This window comes from Chiloscyllium punctatum, chromosome 2 (assembly GCF_047496795.1).
Source record: "Chiloscyllium punctatum isolate Juve2018m chromosome 2, sChiPun1.3, whole genome shotgun sequence".
In the NCBI taxonomy this organism is placed as follows: Eukaryota; Metazoa; Chordata; class Chondrichthyes; order Orectolobiformes; family Hemiscylliidae; genus Chiloscyllium; species Chiloscyllium punctatum.
The window spans coordinates 97648557-97669008 of NC_092740.1; the positions used below are offsets into that span (position 1 = coordinate 97648557).

Genomic DNA, 20452 nt, shown 5'->3' on the forward strand with positions numbered 1-20452 from the left:
AAGATAGATTAGATTACTTACAGTGTGGAAACAGGCCCTTCGGCCCAACAAGTCCACACCGCCCCGCCGAAGCGTAACCCACCCATACCCCTACATCTACATTTACCCCTTACCTAACACTATGGGCAATTTAGCATGGCCAATTCACCTGGCCTGCACATCTTTGGACTGTGGGAGGAAACCAGAGCACCCGGAGGAAACCCACGCAGACACGGGGAGAACGTGCAAACTCCACACAGTCACTCGCCTGAGGCGGGAATTGAACCCGGGTCTCAGGAGCTGTGAGGCAGCAGTGCTAACCACTGTGCCACCGTGCCGCCCACTGGTCAAGATCCTGTTGTAATCTGAGGTAACCCTCTTCACTGTGCACTACACCTTCAATTTTGGTGTCATCTGCAAACTTACTAACTGTACCTCTTTTGCTCGCATCCAAATCATTTATGTAAATGACAAAAAGTAGAGGACCCAGCACCGATCCTTGTGGCACTCCACTGGTCACAGGCCTCCAGTCTGAAAAACAACCCTTTACCACCACCCTCTGTCTTCTACCTTTGAGCCAGTTCTGTATCCAAATGGCTAGTTCTGCCTGCATTCTGTGAGATCTAACCTTGCTAATCAGTCTCCCATGGGGAACCTTGTCGAATGCCTTACTGAAGTCCATATAGTGATTCTGGATTAGTGGTGCTGGAAGAGCACAGCAGTTCAGGCAGCATCCAAGTAGCTTCGAAATCGACGTTTCGGGCAAAAGCCATAGATCACATCTACTGCTCTGCCCTCATCAATTCTCTTTGTTACTTCTTCAAAAAACTCAATCAAGTTTGTGAGACATGATTTCCCATGCACAAAGCCATGTTGGCTATCCCTAATCAGTTCTTGCCTTTCCAAATACGTGTACATCCTGTCCCTCAGGATTCCTTCCAACAACTCACCCACCACCGATGTCAGGCTCACTGGTCTATAGTTCCCTGGCTTGTTCTTACCAACTTTCTTAAACAGTGGCACCATGTTTGCCAACCTCCAGTCTTCCGGCACCTCACCTGTGACTATGGATGATACAAATATCTCAGCGAGAGGCCCAGCAATCACTTTCTAGTTTCCCGCAGAGTTCTCGGGTACACCTGATCAGGTCCTGTTGATTTATCCACCTTTACCCGTTTCAAGATATCCAGCACTTCCTCTTCTGTAATCCGGACATTTTGCAAGATGTCACCATTTATTTCCCTACAGTCTATATCTTCCATATCCTTTTCCACAGTAAATACTGATGCAAAATACTCATTTAGTATCTCCCCCATTTTCTGTGGCTCCACACAAAGGCCTCCTTGCTAATCTTTGAGGGGGCCTATTCTCTCCCTAGTTACCCTTTTGTCCTTAATGTATTTGTAAAAACCCTTTGGATTCTCCTTAATTCTACTTGCCAACCAGCACCTTACTGTAAAAGTGAATTTGTTCTGGGATTCAAGGTGTAACGGGATAGACTAGAACCCATTGGCTATGTCTAAAACAGTAAAAATCTTGTGCTCGGGGGCCAAACCATTTAAAATGATGGAGGGGTCTGCTACAATGGGATGGCACTTGGGGTGACCTTATTTAGTCTTGTATAATCAATGGTGAGCCTGTAGCTCCTGTCAGGCTTTATTACTGGCCACGTTGGGGAATTAGTTGTACTTGCGGTTTCTTTCAGGATTCCCTGTCTGACTAGTCCTTGTACTAGCTTCACAACTGCTTGTTCTGCTTCGGGTTTTATTGGGTATTGCTGGTGGGGCTTATGCTCCGGTCTGGGAATCCTTATCAGGTTTATGTTCATTAGACCTGTATCTAACTTTGTTTCTGTCCAGGCTCTGGGGAAGAGGCGCAGATGGCTCCATATTCCCCTTTTTCGAGGTTCCAGTCCCTGCTGGTGACAGTAGCCACTTTAATAGTTTCAAGGTGACTTGTAAGTTTCCCAATCTCAGTCTTCCGACCGTCCTGCCTGGGCCAAATCAATTTCCCTTTTGCACAATCGATTAGGACATTATATTCTTTCATGAGATCATTGACACCGAGGGAGCAATATATTTCTAAGTCAGTGTGTGATTGCTTGGAGGGGAACTTGCAGGTGGTGATGTTCCTATGTATCTGTCTATGTGTGAATTTGGATTCATTCTTTCTTTATTAAGTTTCTATTTCTGCCAAAATGACGCCACATCCTCCTTATAATGTGTAGTGTAATGTAGTTAGATTGCTGTGGTAGATTAGGTTAGCCTCTTTACAGATCCATGACATTCTGCTTGATGTGAGCAGAGCCAGAGAGCTAGTTGGCTAATGCTTTGCTGAAGCTTCCAGAATCTGGAGAGCATAAATGTGAAAATCTTTTATTTGCTGAGATAATTTAAAAAACTGGAGTAATCCCTCAATTCCTCTGAGATAAGGACAGATATTCAAGATATACATCAAACTGATTAATATGTAATACAGCATAATTAGTGTTTAGAACTTTCCTGTTTGATTTTGAGTACCTAGTGTATTCACAAAATATTAGTCAATCCTGACTGCATTTTTAAAATATATTGTTATGAAGGTGCTTCATTATTATTACCTTTTCTGCATACTTATGTTTAAAGGACTGTGGACAGTGATTAAATTGAAGTTCTGTGGAGGAGCATCAATTTGTTTATTTTTTTTAAAATTACCTTTGAGACATAAGCACATTTTAAGACACTTAAAAATTACATAACTAGAGTTAATTGTTTACATCTGAAACTGGAAAATGCCTGACTGAGTTTATGGTTTCGATTTACTTATCAGGTACAATAAAAGCAGTGCTGATGTAAGTTGGACATCTTTGCCTGGACTCCTGACCAAAGACAGGGGAAACATTTTGCTAATAAATATCCCTCTCCTGTCTGCAGCAGCTTACTGACCAGTAAAATCAATCTGACAGAATAGTCCATTTTTAAATAATTGGAAACTAAACTTGAAAGGGTTCAGAAAAGATTTACAAGGATATTGCCAGGGTTGGAGGGCTTGAGCAATAGGGAGAGGCTGAATAGGCGGGGGCTGTTTTCCTTGCAGTGGAGGATGCGGAGTGCCCTTATGGAGGTTTATAAAATCATGAGGGATGTGGATAGGGTAAATATACAAGGTCTTGCCATGGGGTAGATGAGTCTAGAACTAGAGGGCATAGGTTTAGGGTGAGGGGGACAAATTTAAAAGGGACTTAAGGGGCAACTTTTTCACACAGAGGGTGGTGCATGTGTGGAATGAGCTGCCAGGGAAAGTGATGGAGGCTGGTACAATTACAGCATTTAAAAGACATCTGGATGGATATATGAATAGGAAGGGTTTAGAGTGATATGGGCCAAGTACTGGCAAATGGGACTAGATTAGGTTAGGACATCTAGTCAGCCTGTAAAAGTTGGACTAAAGGGTCTGTTTCCGTGGCTGTACATTTCTTTGACCCTATTGCTATCATTAACTTCACTATCACTTCCTGCACTTTAAGTCATGCATGGTGGTACAGTGTTTGAGTAACATATTCTGTGTAATTAGTAAGCAAAAGGTGAAATGGAACTAGATTAGAGTTTCATCAGTTTGAGTAACCTCAGACACAGTATGACAAGAAAACACAGCATGGCACAATTGTTCCTTAGCTTTATAATCATGAATGTTATTAGCTGTTTGACCTTTCAGCTTCTCTGTTTTGATCCACATGTTTTGAATGTTTCACAGAGCACGTGTATCTGGTGTACAGCTTGCAGATCATATCAACAGTATACAAAAATAGTATATTACAGCAACCAAGAGTAGAGTCACACTGGAGCTTGGCAACTCTGACCCACCATGCAGGGGACACTTGTCAGAGAAACTATAAACATTGAGGTACCAACCAAATCTAGACTAAAACAGATTAAGTCTGGAACAACCAGCAAGCAAAACATCATTTTCGATTTGGTGAGTAAAAATAATAATGTTTTAATTTTCTGATGGTGACAAAGATCACATTGAATTATGATTTGAAACTTAAGATGATCCAATTTACTTCACACAATTCAACATAATGGATTATACTTAATTTGAAAGTTTGACACCAAGAAACTCCAGTGATGGTAATCTTATGTTTAAATTGTGTTTAACATAAACTGTTATATCAATGGAACTGAAATCAGCTTGAATTGGAATCAAGCAAGACTGTGACAGAGAAATATTTGGGAAAATCTACAACTTGTGTTAATTTGATTGTTCTGGATTCGCATGTGTTTGCTGAACACATTTGAGGGGAAGGAATTCAATTCTGGCAGCAATGTTAGATTTTGTATCTAATCCCTTTCTGTTTGACTTTTTTAATGTGTTAATCTCCATTAGGCTACTGGGCTAAGAGTTCATGCATCATTGTGGAATATGTGTATAAATCTGATGCCCTAGAGGGAAGCAATATATAGTCAAGTAGTCGAGATCTGACTTCCCAATTGATGTCAATATAGTAAGGAATGTCAGCTAATTCAGAAACTGTGAGAACCATGAACAGCTATGACATAAATAATCAGCTAATCTGGTTTTGACGTTGTTGGTTCAATGATAAAAGCTGGCCAGAGAATATGGAAGAATTTCGGTGCCCTCCTTTGAAAATTGCAATGAGATATTTTCCACCCTTGGCTCACCTGAATGGCACCATCTGCAGCACAGCAGCATTTCCTCAATGTTTCACTGAAGCGTCTGTCTTGATTTTGTCATTAATTTTCAGTAGTAGAGCTATCAATTTACCACGTACGATACCTATTGGATGCCAAATACTGAGTGTTAGCAGATCGTTTACACAGTTTGGTATCATTTTAGGCATACCAAAATTCATGGGGAGAATTTAATGGCTACTTCACTCTCACGGGGACGTGAGATAGCATTGGCAAATAGAATTAAGGAAAATTGAGAAGGTTTTTATAAATATATTAAGGAAAAAAGGGTAACTAGGGAGAGAATAGGGCCCCTCAAAGATCAGCAAGGCGGCCTTTGTGTGGAGCCACAGAAAATGGGGGAGATACTAAATGAATATTTTGCATCAGTATTTACTGTGGAAAAGGATATGGAAGATATAGACTGTAGGAAAATAGATAGTGACACCTTGCAAAATGTCCAGATTACAGAGGAGGAAGTGATTGATGTCTTGAAATGGTTAAAAGTGGATAAATCCCCAAGACTTTATCAGGTGTATCCGAACACTCTGTGGGAAGGTAGAGAAGTGATTGCTAGGCCTCTTGCTGAGATATTTGTATCATCGATAGTCACAGGTGAGGTGCTGGAAGACTGGAGGTTGGCAAACGTGGTGCCACTGTTTAAGAAGGGCAGTAAAGACAAACCAGGGAACTATAGACCGGTGAGCCTGAGCTCGGTGGTGGGCAAGTTGTTGGAGGGAATCCTAAGGGACAGGATGTACATGTATTTGGAAAGGCAAGGACTGATTCGGGATAGTCAACATGGCTTTGTGCGTGGGAAATTGTGTCTCACAAATTTGATTGAGTTTTTTGAAGAAGTAACAAAGAAGATTGATGAGGGCAGAGCAGTAGACATGATCTATATGGACTTCAGTAAGGTGTTCGACAAGGTTCCCCATGGGAGACTGGTTAGCAAGTTTAGATCTCATGGAATACAGGGAGAACTAGCCATTTGGATACAGAGCTGGCTCAAAGGTAGAAAACAGAGGGTGTTGGTGGAGGGTTCTTTTTCAGTCTGGAGGCCTGTGACCAGTGGAGTGCCTCAAGGATTAGTGCTGGGTCCTCTACTTTTTGTCATTTACATAAATGATTTGGATGCGAGCATTAAGAGGCACAGTTAGTAAGTTTGCAGATGACACCAAAATTGGAGGTGTAGTGGACAGCGAATGAGAGTTACCTCAAATTACAACAGGATCTGGACCAGATGGGCCAATGGGCTGAGAAGTGGCAGATGGAGTTTAATTCAGATAAATGCGAGGTGCTACATTTTGGGAAAGCAAATCTTAGCAGGACTTATACACTTAATGATAGGGTCCTAGGGAGTGTTGCTGAACAAAGAGACCTTGGAGTGCAGGTTCATAGCTCCTTGAAAGTGGAGTCACAGGTAGATAGGATGGTGAAAAAGGCATTTGATATGCTTTCCTTTATTGGTCAGAGTATTGAGTACAGGAGTTGGGAGATCACGTTGCGGCTGTACAGGACATTGGTTAGGCCACTGTTGGAATATTGCATGCAATTCTGGTCTCCTTCCTATCGGAAAGTTGTTTTGAAACTTGAAAGGGTTCAGAAAGAGTTACAAGGATGTTGCCAGGGTTGGAGGATTTGAGCTACAGGGAGGGGCTGAACAGGCTGGGGCTGTTTTCCCTGGAGCGTCGGAGGCTGAGGGGTGACCTTATAGAGGTTTACAAAATTATGAGGGGCATGGATAGGATAAATAGGCATAGTCTTTTCCCTGGGGTCAGGGAGTCCAGAACTAGAGGGCATAGGTTTAGGGTGAGAGGGGAAAGATATAAAAGAGAGCTAAGGGACAACTTTTTCACGCAGAGGGTGGTACATGTATGGAACGAGCTGCCAGAGGATGTGGTGGAGGCTGGTACAATTGCAACATTTAAGAGGCATTTGGATAGGTATATGAATAGGAAGGGTTTGGAGGGATATGGGCTAGGTGCTGGCAGGTGGGACTAGTTTGTGTTGGGATATCAGGTCGGCATGGACGTGTTGGACCAAAGGGTCTGTATCCATGCTGTACATCTCTATAACTCTTTGGCTCTATGACCAAGATGGGGGTTAATGAGGATGAAAGGTGAATATGGAATGTGAACTCTATTCCCCTCCCACTAATGCAGGAAAGAATGAATTGACTTTAGCAGTCCTAGGTGGGTCTTCATGGTTGTTCCTGTTTTGGCAGCCTGTGTCCAATAAAGGGACCCACTGCTGCAGGTCCCTGCCCTAATTTGACCACACCCTCTACCACCCGATATTGGGGCCTCTCTGATAGGCTTTATTGAGGCCCCCCCCCACTTACCATCATTCTGCAGCTTTCGTAATGTTCCTCTTACTGGACTTTCTGAAGTATCCACAATGGCCACCATTCTTTTTAAAGTTGCTTGTTAAAGTCTCTGTTCCTGCCTATGTTCATGGACCTAGAAGATCTTGTTATTTGCCATAGACACACAAACACATACACCCAGAGACACACATGGACACACTATGCCATGGGAATATCAGGTAATTCACTCCTGGTAGCTACTCCCAAGACAGCCCTAGAAATTATTTAGAAAAATCCGGAGATATGAGGCGATAATCCTGCCCTGGGTTGTAAGCTCCACAGCCTTGGGTTAGGTATCTAACAACATATTTAACATTGACAACAAAGTAAATCTGAACTGCAGTACCTCAAAGCTTAGTAGTTCCTGACATTAATCCTTCTTATCTGTTCAGACATGTAAGGTTTAGGGCAGAGCTCCTCCACAATCAGATCCTACTAAAAGAATCCTGTATGGGTAAGCCGAGGTCCAATCTATTGAGCCTCTTCAAGTCTCCAACAGGTGGATCAACATCCATTATTGTAATGCTAGGAGTTTGCTGGAATGGTCATGTTTTATTTCTGTGGTTGTGTATTGGTCATTTCTCCAAGACATTTTGTTTTTGTCATATTAGATATAAAAATGATTTATTAACCCATTTATTCTGGTACACAAGATAGAACATCTGTGTTACGTTCTTATTTCCTGGTGATCCATGGAGGATCAAAGTCTAAAGTCTTAGGATATATTAGTCCGAACATTCTTCCTGCTAAACAGTGGAGTACCTGCTCCACAAATGTGCTTGTGTATCTATATGTAAAATATCATTATACATGTAGAGAAACAGACTTCTGTATTAACATGTATATTCAATTTCTGTAAGTTGATAATGAAGTGAAATAAATTAGACAGTGAAACAAAGTGCAGAGTATAATTTCATTACAGAAGTAGAAATTAAAATCATTATGGCCATCAGGTTGTAGTGACTACCAATAAATTTGGCAATAAATGTGCTCTTATATTTCCATTCTTAATTAACACAGGAACATTAAGTAGTCACTCTTAATGATGTTTTACTTGTTAACCTTGCTGCTGGTTAGTACAGCGTGGTTTGGAAAATGTTCTTTAGATTGTTGTCATGGAGAAGAGGCAGGTATGAATTGAATTGTTTTTACCATTTTACTATAACAGACGTGGGGTGTAGGTGTGGTCAGAGGGAGTGAAGGATGATGTAGTTGATAGTCAGTGTGAGTGATGAGAGTGTGGATGGGTGGTGATCAGTGTGAGTGACAGGAATGTTGGAACATATGTAACATTGATAACAAAGTAGATCTGAACTGTAGAACCTCAAAGCTTACTAGTTCCTGACATTAGCCCTTCTTGTCTGTTCAGACATGTTAGGGCAGAGCTCCTCCACCATCAGATCCTACTAAAATAATCCTATGTAGGTAAACTGAGGTCCAGTCTATTGAGCCACTTCAAGTCTCCAACAGGTGGACCGGCATCCATTTGTGTAATGCTCGGAGTTTGCTAGAATGGTCATGTTTTATTTCTGTGGTTGTGTATTGGTCATTTCTCCAAGACATTTTGTTTTTGTCACATAGGTATAAAATGATGTATTAACCCATTTATTCTGGTACTCAAAATAGAACGTCTGTATCATGTTCTTATTTCCTGGTGATGTGGGTGATGGTGAGTGTGAGTAATGATGGAGAGGGTGCAGTTGTGTATTTGTCAAGGAGTTAGGCCAGGACCTCTCCATTTAATATATTCTGGGTAATATTGTAAGTAAGTTGGAACTGTGTCAGAATGTTCTGAGAAACGTCCGAGTGATCCTGAGGCACATGTGTGTCCAGTTTGTTAGTTTTTGATATATGGCACATTTACACAGTATTTCTCATTGTCTATTTATGATATTTAATTCTCTACATAAGATGAAAATTAGCTAGTGCTTCATATATAGGAACAGAATGGAATTGATTTTGGGTGAGGAGGTGCATACTGCTCCATAAGTAACTGCTGATGGAAGAATGTAAACAATGGCTCTAATTATATCTTTAACCACCTGACTTTCTGGAAAATATGCAATTGGTGGTGGAAGTACTGTCTTTTTCAAAAGGTGTTGGATATTTACTCGTAAGGGACAAATGTATAGAATTCTAGGGAATGGAACAGCTTTCCAAAATGAGTCAACATCACAAAATCTGCAAAATTAGATAATAGACAATAGGTGGAGTAGGCCATTTGGCCCTTTGAGCCAGCACCACCATTCATTATGATCATGGCTGATCATCCACAATCAGTATCATGTTTCTGCCTTATCCCCATAATCCTTGATTCCACTATCTCTAAGAGTTCTATCAATCTCTTTCTTCAAATTATCCAGAGACTTGGCCTCCACTGCCTTCTGGGGCAGAGCATTCCATATACCCATCACTCTCTGGGTGAAGAAGTTTCTCCTTAACTCTGTTCTAAATGGCCTACCCCTTATTTTTAAACTGCATCCTCTGGTTCAGGACTCACCCATCAGCAGAAACATGCTTCCTGCTTCCAGAGTGTCCAATCCATTGGTAATTTTATACGTCTCAATCAGATCCCCTCTCATCCTTCTAAACTCAAGTGTATACAAGCCCAGTTGCTCCAATCTTTCAACATATGCTAGTCCCGCCATTCTGGGAATTGACCTTGTGAACCTGCGCTGCACTCCCTCAATAGCCAGAATGTCCTTCCTCAAATTTGGAGACTAAAACTGCACACAATACTCCAGGTGTAGTCTCACCAGAGCTCTGTACAGCTGCAGAAGGACCTCTTTGCTCCTATAATCAATTCCTCTTGTTATGAAGGTCAGCATGCCATTAGCTTTCTTCACTGCCCTATGTACCTGCATGCTTGCTTTCATTGACTGATGTGGAAGAACACCTAGATCTCGTTGTACCTTTACCTAACTTGACTCAATTTAGATAGTAATCTGTCTTCCTGTTCTTGCCACCAAAGTGGATGACCCCACATTTATCCACATTAAACTGCATCTGCCATGCATCCATCCATTCACCCAGCCTGTCCAAGTCACCCTGTATTCTCATAACATCCTCTTCACATTTCACCCTGCCACCCAGCTTTGTGTCATCAGCAAATTTGCTATTATTACTTTTAATACCTTCATCTATATCATTGATGTATATTGGAGACAGCTGCGCTCCCAGCACCAAACGTTGTGGTACCCCACTGGTCACCAACTGCCATTCCAAAAGGCATCTGTTTATCACTATTCTTTGCTTCCTGTCAGTCAGCCAATTTTCAATCTAAGTCAAAACCTTGCCCCCAATACCATGTGCCCTAACTTTGCTCACTAATCTCCTGTGTGGGACTGTATCAAAGGCTTTCTGAAAGTGCAGGTACACTGCATCCACTGGCTCTCCCTTGTCTGTCTTCATTGTTACATCCTCAAAAAAATTCCAGAAGATTAGTCAAGCACGATTTCCCCATCGTAAGTCCATGCTGACTCTGACCTATCCAGTTACTGCTATGCAAATGAGTCGTAATTTCATCTTTCATAATTGACTCCAGCATCTTTCCCACCACTGACATCAGGCTAATTGGTTTATAATTCCCTGTTTCCTCTCTCCCTCCCTTCTTGAAAAGTGGGACAACATTAGCCGCCCTCCAATCCGCAGAAACTGATCCTGAATTGATAGAACATTGGAAAATGATTATCAATGCATCCACGATTTCTAGAGCCACCTCCTTAAGTACCCTTGGATGCAGACCATCAGGTCCCGGGGACTTATCAACCTTTAGACCTAGCAGTCTATCCAACACCATTTCCTGCCTAATATAAATTCCCTTCAGTTCATCCATTACCCTAGATCCTTCAGCCACTATTATATCTGGGACATTGCTTGTGTCTTCCCCAGTGAAGACAGAGCCAAAGTACCTATTCAACTCTGCTGCTATTTCCTTGATCCCCATCATAAATTTGCCCATTTCTGTCTTCTAGGGCCCAATTTTAGTCTTAACCATTTTTCCTTTTCACATACCTAAAAAAGCTTTTACTATCCTCCTTTATATTTTTGGCCAGTTTGCCTTCGTACCTCATTTTTTTCTCCACGTATAGCCTTCTTAGTCATCCTGTTTTTTGCTGTTTAAAAGTTTCCCAGTCCTCTGCCCTCCCACTCATCTTTGCTATGTTATACTTCTCTTTTATCCTTATACAGTCCTTAACTTCCCTCATCAGCCTTGGTCATCCCTACCTCCCCTTAGGATCTTTCTTCCTCTTTGGAATGAACTGTTCCTGCACCTTCTGCATTATGTCCAGAAATATCTGCCACTGTTGTTCCACTGTCATCCCTGCTAGGGTATTGAACCAATGAACTTTGGCCAGCTCCTCCCTCATAGCTCCATAGTTCCTTTTGTTCAACTGCAACACTGACACTTCTAATTCTCCTTTCTCCCTCTCAAATTGCAGATTAAAACTTATCATATTATGGTCACTACCTCCTAATGACTCCTTTACTTCGAGGTCCCTGATCAAATTCGGTTCGTTGCACAGCACCAGATCCAGAACTGCCTTCTCCCTGGTAGGTTCCAGTACAAGCTGTTCTAAGAATCCATCTCAGAGGCATTCCACAAACTCCCTTTCTTGGGGTCCAGTGCCATCCTGATTCTCCCAGTCTACCCGCACGCTGAAATCCTTTAACAACTGTAGTGTTACCTTTGCGACAGGCCAATTTCAACTCCTTTGACCCTACGTCCAGACTACTGCTTTGGGGCCTTTGGATAACTGCCATTAGGGTCTTTCTACCCTTAGAATTTCTCAGCTCTATCCATAATGACTACATTTCTCAGCTCTATCCACAATGACTCTACAGTATGCCTTCATTTATGCTACACAATTCTGTAAAGGTTGTTAATTGATCCTCTAACTTGCATATCTCTCTTCTCTTCAGGTAACCTATCTACAGCTAAACTTGAATGTCCCATTGACCACAGTTATGACCTCACCCTTCTCCTCCCCATAGAATGATGATAAGGCCTCCTTTGTTCATATCCTGCACCCGTCTGAATCTTCTCTCTCTCTCTCTCTCTCTCTCACTCACACACACACAATCACCCCCTTAAATTGCTCTTTTTTTCCTCAGCACCCTGTCCGACAATTGCAACACCTGCCCTTTTAGTATGCCCATCCCTCTACCCACAGTCTCAAACACTTCCTGCTGGATGAGACTTGTGGTTCTTCCAAAATGTCATATGTTTTGGTTTACAATGCAGTCTCCTCTACATGCTTTAATGATTGTCTCCATGCACTCCACAGGTGTGACATTGACTTTCTGGTCACAGAGAATTCGCTGTTCAATTCCCACTTCTCTATCCTTGGCTTCCTACACTTTTCCTGAATGATGCTGAACCCATTCTTAAGAAAAATAAGTTGAATTTTTAACTGGACACTTAACTGCTGAACTTACGAATAATTTTAACAATGTCAGACCAAACCCATCACTGCCATTTTCTTTTGTACAGAATTTCTGATAATAAAGGACGAGTTTGATGGATCTTCAGAATTGGTGTGAGATAGAATGATGCTTGGACATTCTCGACTGGTGTGTGACTGGTGAGGTTGTCTGTATCTGTGGTTTTCACCTCTTTTTCTTCCACCACAATGCTGGGCCATGGAAATCATCTCAGCATTGTGCAATATTCCAAACTCCATCATGTGGAAAATGGTTGGGAATGCATCAATCACTTTTAATTATTTTACTTTCTGCTAAAACCAAGACTGGGTGATGACTAGCTGCCTGCGCGATAAGATCAGAACTACCCCTCAGGTTACCTCATTCGTAATCAGGGACATAGTAATTATAAAATGCTGGAAATATATAAAATTTACATTTGCATCTAAAAAGAAAAATGGCTTATGTTGAGGATGAACCTGTCTGATCCCTTTCCTCTGCTTCACAAAATGATACAATACAAGCAATTGCTTTCCCAAGCATTAAATCCAGAGGCTTTCCAGATGAAGTTGTATAATTAAAGAATGATCTCAATATGACTGTGAATGTGAGGAGTGCTTAAGCTTTTTCCATTTTGACACTTGAGCCTTCTACACCCCATAAATAGATTATTACCTTGGAATATTGCTATCTGTCATTAAAGAAAACTTGATCAAGCACTCTTTTTATAAAAGCATACATTTTCCAGTCCATTTTACCTCTTGAAAGCATTGACAGGTTGTTAGCTCCATTCCTGTAAGTGGCACAAACCGTTATTGTGCTTTTATCAAAACCTTTAATTTGCTAGCATCTTATTCAACTATGGCATGACATCACAGACAAGCTGATCCATTCCTCAACCTAATTCAGCCATGCATACTTAATACAGGGAATCACTGGTTAAGATTTAGGAGAGTGAAATCTAGCCAACATTTAGAGTCATTGAGTCATAGAAATGTACAGCACGGAAACAGATCCTTCAGTCCAACCCGTCCATGCCAACCAGATATTCTAATCTAATCTAGTCCCATTTGCCAGCACTTGGCCCATATCCCTCTAAACCCTTCCTATTCATATACCCATCCAGATGCCTTTTAAATGTTGTAATTGTACCGGCCTCCACCATTTCCTCTGGCAGCTCATTTCATACACGTACCACTCTCTGCATGAAAATGTTGCCCCTTAGATTCTTTTTATATCTTTCCTGCTCACGCTAAACCTACACTATCTAGTTCTGGACTCTCCCATCCCAGGGAAAAGATCTTGTGTATTTATCCTATCCATGCCCCTCATGATTTTATAAACCTCTATAAGGTCACCCCTCAGCCTCCGACACTTCAGGGAAATTAGCCCCAGCCTATTCAACCTCTCCCTGTAACTCAAATCCTCCAACCCTGGCAACATCTGTATAAATCTTTCCTGAACCTTTTCAAGTTTCACGACATCCTTCCGAGAGGAAGGAGACCAGAGTTGCACACAATATTCCAAAAGTGGCCTAATCCATGTCCTGTACAGCTACAACATGACCTCCGAACTCCTTTACTCAAAGCTCTGACCAATAAAGGAAAGCATACCAAATGCCTTCTTCACTTTCCTATCTATCTGCAACTCTACTTTCAAGGAACTATGAGCCTGCACTCCAAGGTCTTTTAGTTCAGCAACACTCCCCAGGACCTTACCATTAAGTGTATAAATCCTGCTCTGATTTGCTTTTACAAAATACAGCAGCAAGCATTTATCTAAATTAAACTCCATCTGCTTCTCCTCAGCCCATTGGCCCATCTCTCTTCCTTAACTCAGGGTTCCTGAGATCAATTTGTAATAACCTTCTGTAAACTGGGGTCACCTAATTCAGGACAGATCTTGAATCATACATGGAACTCAACAACTGAATATATTAAGGCTACTGAGCAATGAGGTATCAAACACTGAAATCCTGAACTGAATATATTTGGCTGAGGCACTGCTGTTTTTGTCTATTCCAGGTTTATGAGGTAAGCTGGCAATCGAACTGACAGCTGAAATAGTACAGTGTGACATTCACAGAAGGTTATTAACCTTGGAGTACAATTACTGAAGGAAAATTAACTGTAGAAAAATTATGTGCCCAGTGAAACCTATATATCATTTCAGAAAAAAGAGAAATTTGCATTTATATGTTTTGTAAGCAGAATTCAAAAGACTTCATCTGAATTAAATTGCTCTTAAGTGCAATGATTGTTGTCACATAGGCAAAGAAAACACTATGGAGGCAGTGGTGTATTTGTATTGTCACTGGGCTGGTAATCCAAAGGCTGAGGCTAACTCTCTGGCCGATAGTCAAACTCCAGCTCTGTCAACCTGCAAAGCTCTCCTTATGCCAAAGTTACGAGAGTTTTCTGAAAGACTAGTCCATTAAGGAACAAGAATAGTATTAATATCAACAACACCAGGAGCAGCCATTTTGATGTTGTGGTGATGAGTGGCACTTGGTGTTCACTAAAAGTCAAGAAGAAAAGAAAACTGTAGGGATAGCAGTGTTGGATTGAGCTAAGAGATACAATTACATGACTGGGTGTATTCAACAGGCCACCAACTAATGGGACAGGTATAGCGGAACCAATTTGGAAGTAAATTACAAACATTTGCAAGAATTATAAAAGCTGAGAGGGCCAAGAGTCATATTGGACTCAAGTTTAATTATGTATCTCTCTTCACAGATGCTACTTGCCCTTGCTGAATTTCTCCAGCATCTTTTTGTTTTTATTTACAAGTTTCCATGAGTATTGAGGTGTTTTTGCCCAAAGACAAAAGGAGGCACTGCTTTTATTTTCAAAACTATACTTTACTGATAACATTTGTAAACAAAATCACAGTAACAACATTTAACTTTTAATATTCTGGAACTTGCAAGAAAATTTAATAGGAACAATTGTACCAGTTTCCACAAGAAGCAAATGCACTCCACACCTGGCATGCAGCCTGAGAGCAAAACATTTTAAATCATAAATTACAGAATATGCAATAGATAAAGCTTTCTGTACAACATGTTTTACTCTGAGCAGCTTTTATACTTTTTAAATACTTTTGAGACATTATTGCATTTGTTTCTGGGGAATGAGGTGAGTCAATTGGATCATATAGCTGCAGAGGAACATTTAGGGGCAATGATCTGAAAGTTTGGTTGCTATGAAACTAATAAGGAGTAATCCAGAGTCAAAATAATTAATTAGGGGAAGGCCAACTTCACTGGGGTGAGAATGTGTTTGGCTCAATTAAATTGGGTCAAACATCTTCAGGCAAAACTGTATTGGATCAGTCTATCTGTCAAGGAGATGAGGTGTTTTTATTGTTAAGATTAGAGTGGTGCTGGAAAAGCACAGCAGGTCAGGCAGCATCCGAGGAGCAGGAAAATTGCCGTTTCGGACAAAAGCCCTTCATCAGGAAAAAGGCAGATTTCCAGAATGGGGAACTTGATGGACAGCCAACAGAAAAGGGAATCTAAGAGATTTCTGTAGGCATAGACACCTGGTGTGTTTCAGATTGATTAGGAAGGGATTTGAGATAAGCTGACCATGCTTAAAGTTTATAAGATACCAGAGCAATAAGATGTATCCAATCAAACTAATGGAAATGAACTTAAAAAAAAAATATTCATTTGTGAGATATGGGCATCACTGGCTGCCAATCCCTAGTTGCCCTTGAGAAGGTGTTAGTGAGCTATCTTCTTGAACTGTTGCTGTCCACCTGCTGTGGTTGACCCACAATGCTGTTAGGGAGAGATTTCCAGGATTTTGACCCAGTGACAGTGAAGGAATGATGATATATTTCCAAGTCAGGATGGTGAATGGCTTTGAGGGAAACTTGAAGGTGGTGGTATTCTCATATATCTGCTATCCTTGTCCTTTTAGGTGGAAGTGGTCATGAGTTTGGAAGGTGCTGTCTCAGGATCTTCAGTGAATTTCTGCAGTTCATATTGTAGTTAGTACACACTACAGCTGCTGAGCATCAATAGCGAAAGGAGTGGATGCTTATAGATGTATTGCCAATCAAGCAGGCTGTTCTGTCTGGATGGTGTCAAGCTTCGTGAGTGTTGCTGGGTCTGTGCTCATCCAGGCAAATGGGGAGTATTCCATCACACTCCTGATTTATGCCTTGTAGATGGTGGACAGGCTTTGGGGAGTTAGGAGGTGAGTTACTTGCCACAGTACTCCTCACCTCTGACCTGCTCTTGTAGCCACTATGTTTATGTGGTGAGTCCAGTTGAGTTTCTGGTCAATGATGACCTCCAGGATGTTGATAGTGGGGGATTTAGTGATGGTAGCATCAAGAGGCAGTGGTTAGATTGTCTCTTATTGGTGATGGTCACTGCCTGACATTTGTGTTTTGCAAATGTTACTTGCCATTTGTCAGCCCAAGAATGGATGTTGTCCAGATCTTCTTATATTTGGACATGGACTGCTTCAGTATCCGAGGAGTTATGAATAATGCTGAACATTGTGTAATCATCGGCTAACATCCCCACTCCTGATCTTATGATAGATGGAAAGTCATTGATGAAGCAGCTGAAGATGGTTGGACCCTACCCTGAGGCACTCCTGTACAGATATCCTGGAGTTGAGATGACTGATCTCCAATAACCATGACCATTTTCCTTTGTGTCAGGTATGACTCCAACCACTGGAGAGTTTTCCCCTTGATACCCATTGATTCCAGTTTTGCTAGGGTTGCTTGATGCCACACTTGGCTGAATGCAGTCTTTATGTCAAGGGCTGTCACTCTCATCTCATCTCTGGAATTCAGCTCTTTTGTCCATGTTTGAACCAAGGCTGTAATGAGATCAGGAGCTGAGTGGCCCTGGTTGATCCCAAACTAGGCTTACGCCTAGTTTGGTTATTGCTAAGCAGGTGCTGCTCAATAGCACTGTTGATGACACCTTCCATAACCTTACTGATAATCAAGAGTAGACTGATGTGGTGGTAATTGGCCAGGTTGGATTTGTCCTGCTTTTAATGTACAAGACATAGCTGGGCAATTTTCTACATTGTCAGGAAGATGCCAGTGTTGTAACTGTACTGGAACAGCTTAGCCATGGGAGCAGCATGTTCTGGAGCACAGGTCTTCGGTACTATTGCAGGAATGTTGTCAGGGGTCAGAGCCTTTTCAGCATCCAGTGTCTACAACCATTTCTTGCTATCATGTGGAGCAAATCGAATTGACTGAAGACTGGTATCTGTAATGCTGGGGATGACTGCAGGAGGCCGAGGTGGATCATCCACCTGGCACTTCTGGCTGAACATTGCTGCAAAAGCTTCCTGAAGAAGGGCTTATGCCCGAACCGTCAATTCTCCTTCTCCTTTGATGCTGCCTGACCTGCTGCGCTTTTCCAGCAATACATTTTTAAGCTCTGATCCTCAGCATCTGCAGTCCTTACTTTCTCCTTGCAAAAGCTTCAGCCTTATCTTTTGTACTGATGTGCTGGGCTCTTCTGTCATTGAGGATGGGGATATTTATGGTGCCCCCTCCTCCTCTAGTGAATTGTTTAATTGTCCACCACTATTCACAACTGGATATGGCAGGACTGCAGAGCTTAGATCTCATCTATTGGTTGTCGAATCGCTTAGCTCTATCTATAACTTGCTGCTTATAATGTTTGGCATGCAAGTAGTCCTGTTTGGTGGCTTCACCAGGATGGAACCTCATCTTTAGTTATGTCTGGTGCTGCTTCTGGCGTGTCTTCCTGCACTCTCCACTGACCAAAGATTGATCTCCTAGATTGATGGTAATGGTTGAGTGGGGGATATGCCAGAACATGAGGTTAAGATCGTGCTGTGTACAATTCTGCAGCTGTTGATGGCTCACAGCACCTCATGGATATCCAGACTTGGGTTGCTTGATTTTTTCAAAATCTGACCCATTTAGCGTGGTGATCGTGCCACACAACATGATAGAGTTTATCCTCAATTTGAAAGTGAGACTTCATCTCCACAAGGACTGTACAGTGGTCGCTCTTACTGATACTGTCATGAACAGATGCATCTGCAACTGGCAGATTGGTAAGGATGAGGTCAAGTATGTTTTTTCCCTCTTGTTGGTTCCCAGTCTAGCAGTTACATCCTTTAGGACCCTACCAGACAAATCAGTAATATTACTGCTGAGACACTCTTGGTAGTGGTCATTGAAATCCCCCACCCAGAGTAAATTTTGTGCTCTTGTCATCCTCAGTGCTTCCTCAAAGTTTTGTTTAATGTGGAGGAGTACTGATTGATCAGCTGAGGGAGGATGGTACGTGGCAGTCAGCAGGAGGTTTCTTTGCCCATTTTTGACCTGAAGCCTCGAGACATCATTGGGTCCGGAGTCAATGTTGAGGACTCCCAGAACAACACCCTCCTCACTGTATACTACTGTGCTGCCACCGCAGCCAGTGCTACAGGGATGGTGATGATGGTGTCTGGGACATTATCTGTAAGGTATGATTCTGCCAGTGTGACTATGCTAGGCTGTTGCTTGACTAGTTCCTGAGACAGCTCTCCGAATTATGACACTAGCTTCCAAATGTTAGTAAGGAGGTTTGCAGAGTTGACAGATCTGTTTCTGCTGTTGTCTTTTCAGGTGCCTCAGTCATTTCCAGGTGATCCACCCAGTTTAATTTCTTTGAGACTATAGCGATTGATGCAACTGACTGGCCTGCTGGACCATTTCAGAAGGCAATTAAGAGTCAAACAGGATATTGTGAATCTGGAGTCACATATAGGCCACGTGAAAATGGCAGATTTCCTTCCCTGAAGGACTTTAGCATTCATAATGTGGAAATTACAGAGGCATTCACCTCATTGTCAATCTTCCTTAGATACAGGTGTGGTTTCAGAGGACAGGAGATACATGTTACACCCTTGTTCAAAGCACAGGCTTGTCAGTTTAACTTGGGTGTTAGGGAAAATTTAACAATAATCAGAGGCAGCTACTCGGATAAATGCATGCATGAATTTTTTAAAGGCAACTTTTATTTACTTAGCTTGTTTGAGTTTTTTTGAGGCAATAGAAAGCATTCGTGAAGGTAATGTCAATCATGTGCAATACATGAACTTCCAAAAGAGGTTGTGTAGCTCAGTAGGTAATGCTTCTGGTATGGGTCAAAAGCTCTGATTTCAAGTTTTACTATAGTATGGAGTTGACCATCTGAACATAATTGTTATTCACATTTTCTGCTCCCTTGGGTCCCTTTATTCACATTCAAGGGAGCTCACATTCCTATTCCTCATTCACTTCTAGGTTTGAGAAATTGGATTGTTCCTCCTAGGGATGCATCACTTCAACTCAATCCCTCAGATCACACAACAGGACCTCCACAGGTTTGGTTGAGCCCTAACAATGATATTTAATTCAAGAGAAATGTAGAAATATGGGTGTTTGGTGAAGGTTTGGGGGATATACAGCCTTAATTCCGAGTTGTATTTTCCATCCCTATAGTGATTATAACCTCAGGAATCAATATGCAGTTCAACAATTCTGACTCCTGCTAATATCCCTTTATCCAAAGATCCTTCCTTTTACAGAAGAAAATGATTGCCTCTGATATTGCTTGGGAAACTCAACTGTTATTCTCATATCTTGGATAAATTAGTGTCACAGAAAAGCCCCATACATGATAAACAGGTTCCCGACATGCTGCTGGTCCCATGCACCCTTAAACCACACCATGCGACTCCAATTCCTACATTGAAATTCAGTGTTTGATGATTATCTTATGAAATTTTATATTACAACTTACCTTTGATCCAATTATTTCTGCTTCATACTAATTTGAACCTGCAGCAGTGTAAAGAGCCTGGGCTTCAGCTAGCTCTCAAACTTGTTGCATGTAGGTGTAGGGAATGCTGGATGACTAGGGAAATTGAGGTGCTGGTCAAGAAAAAGAAGGAGGGATATGATGAATATAGACAGCTGGAATTCAGTGAATTCCTCGAGGAAGTATAGCAAATACCGTTAAGGA

At 41.7% G+C, this 20452-nt stretch overlaps 1 protein-coding gene across 2 annotated transcripts in view; it reads left to right on the forward strand.

Annotated features, from left to right (window-relative positions):
* Positions 1–3802: 3802 nt before the first annotated feature.
* LOC140493406 (leucine-rich repeat-containing protein 2-like) overlaps positions 3803–20452 on the forward strand; it is a 79279-nt gene continuing 62629 nt past the window's right edge. For both annotated transcript variants that reach the window (XM_072591810.1, XM_072591819.1), the window contains exon 1: positions 3803–3933. The gene's annotated coding sequence lies outside the window, so the exon portion shown is untranslated. The remainder of the gene's footprint in view (positions 3934–20452) is intronic.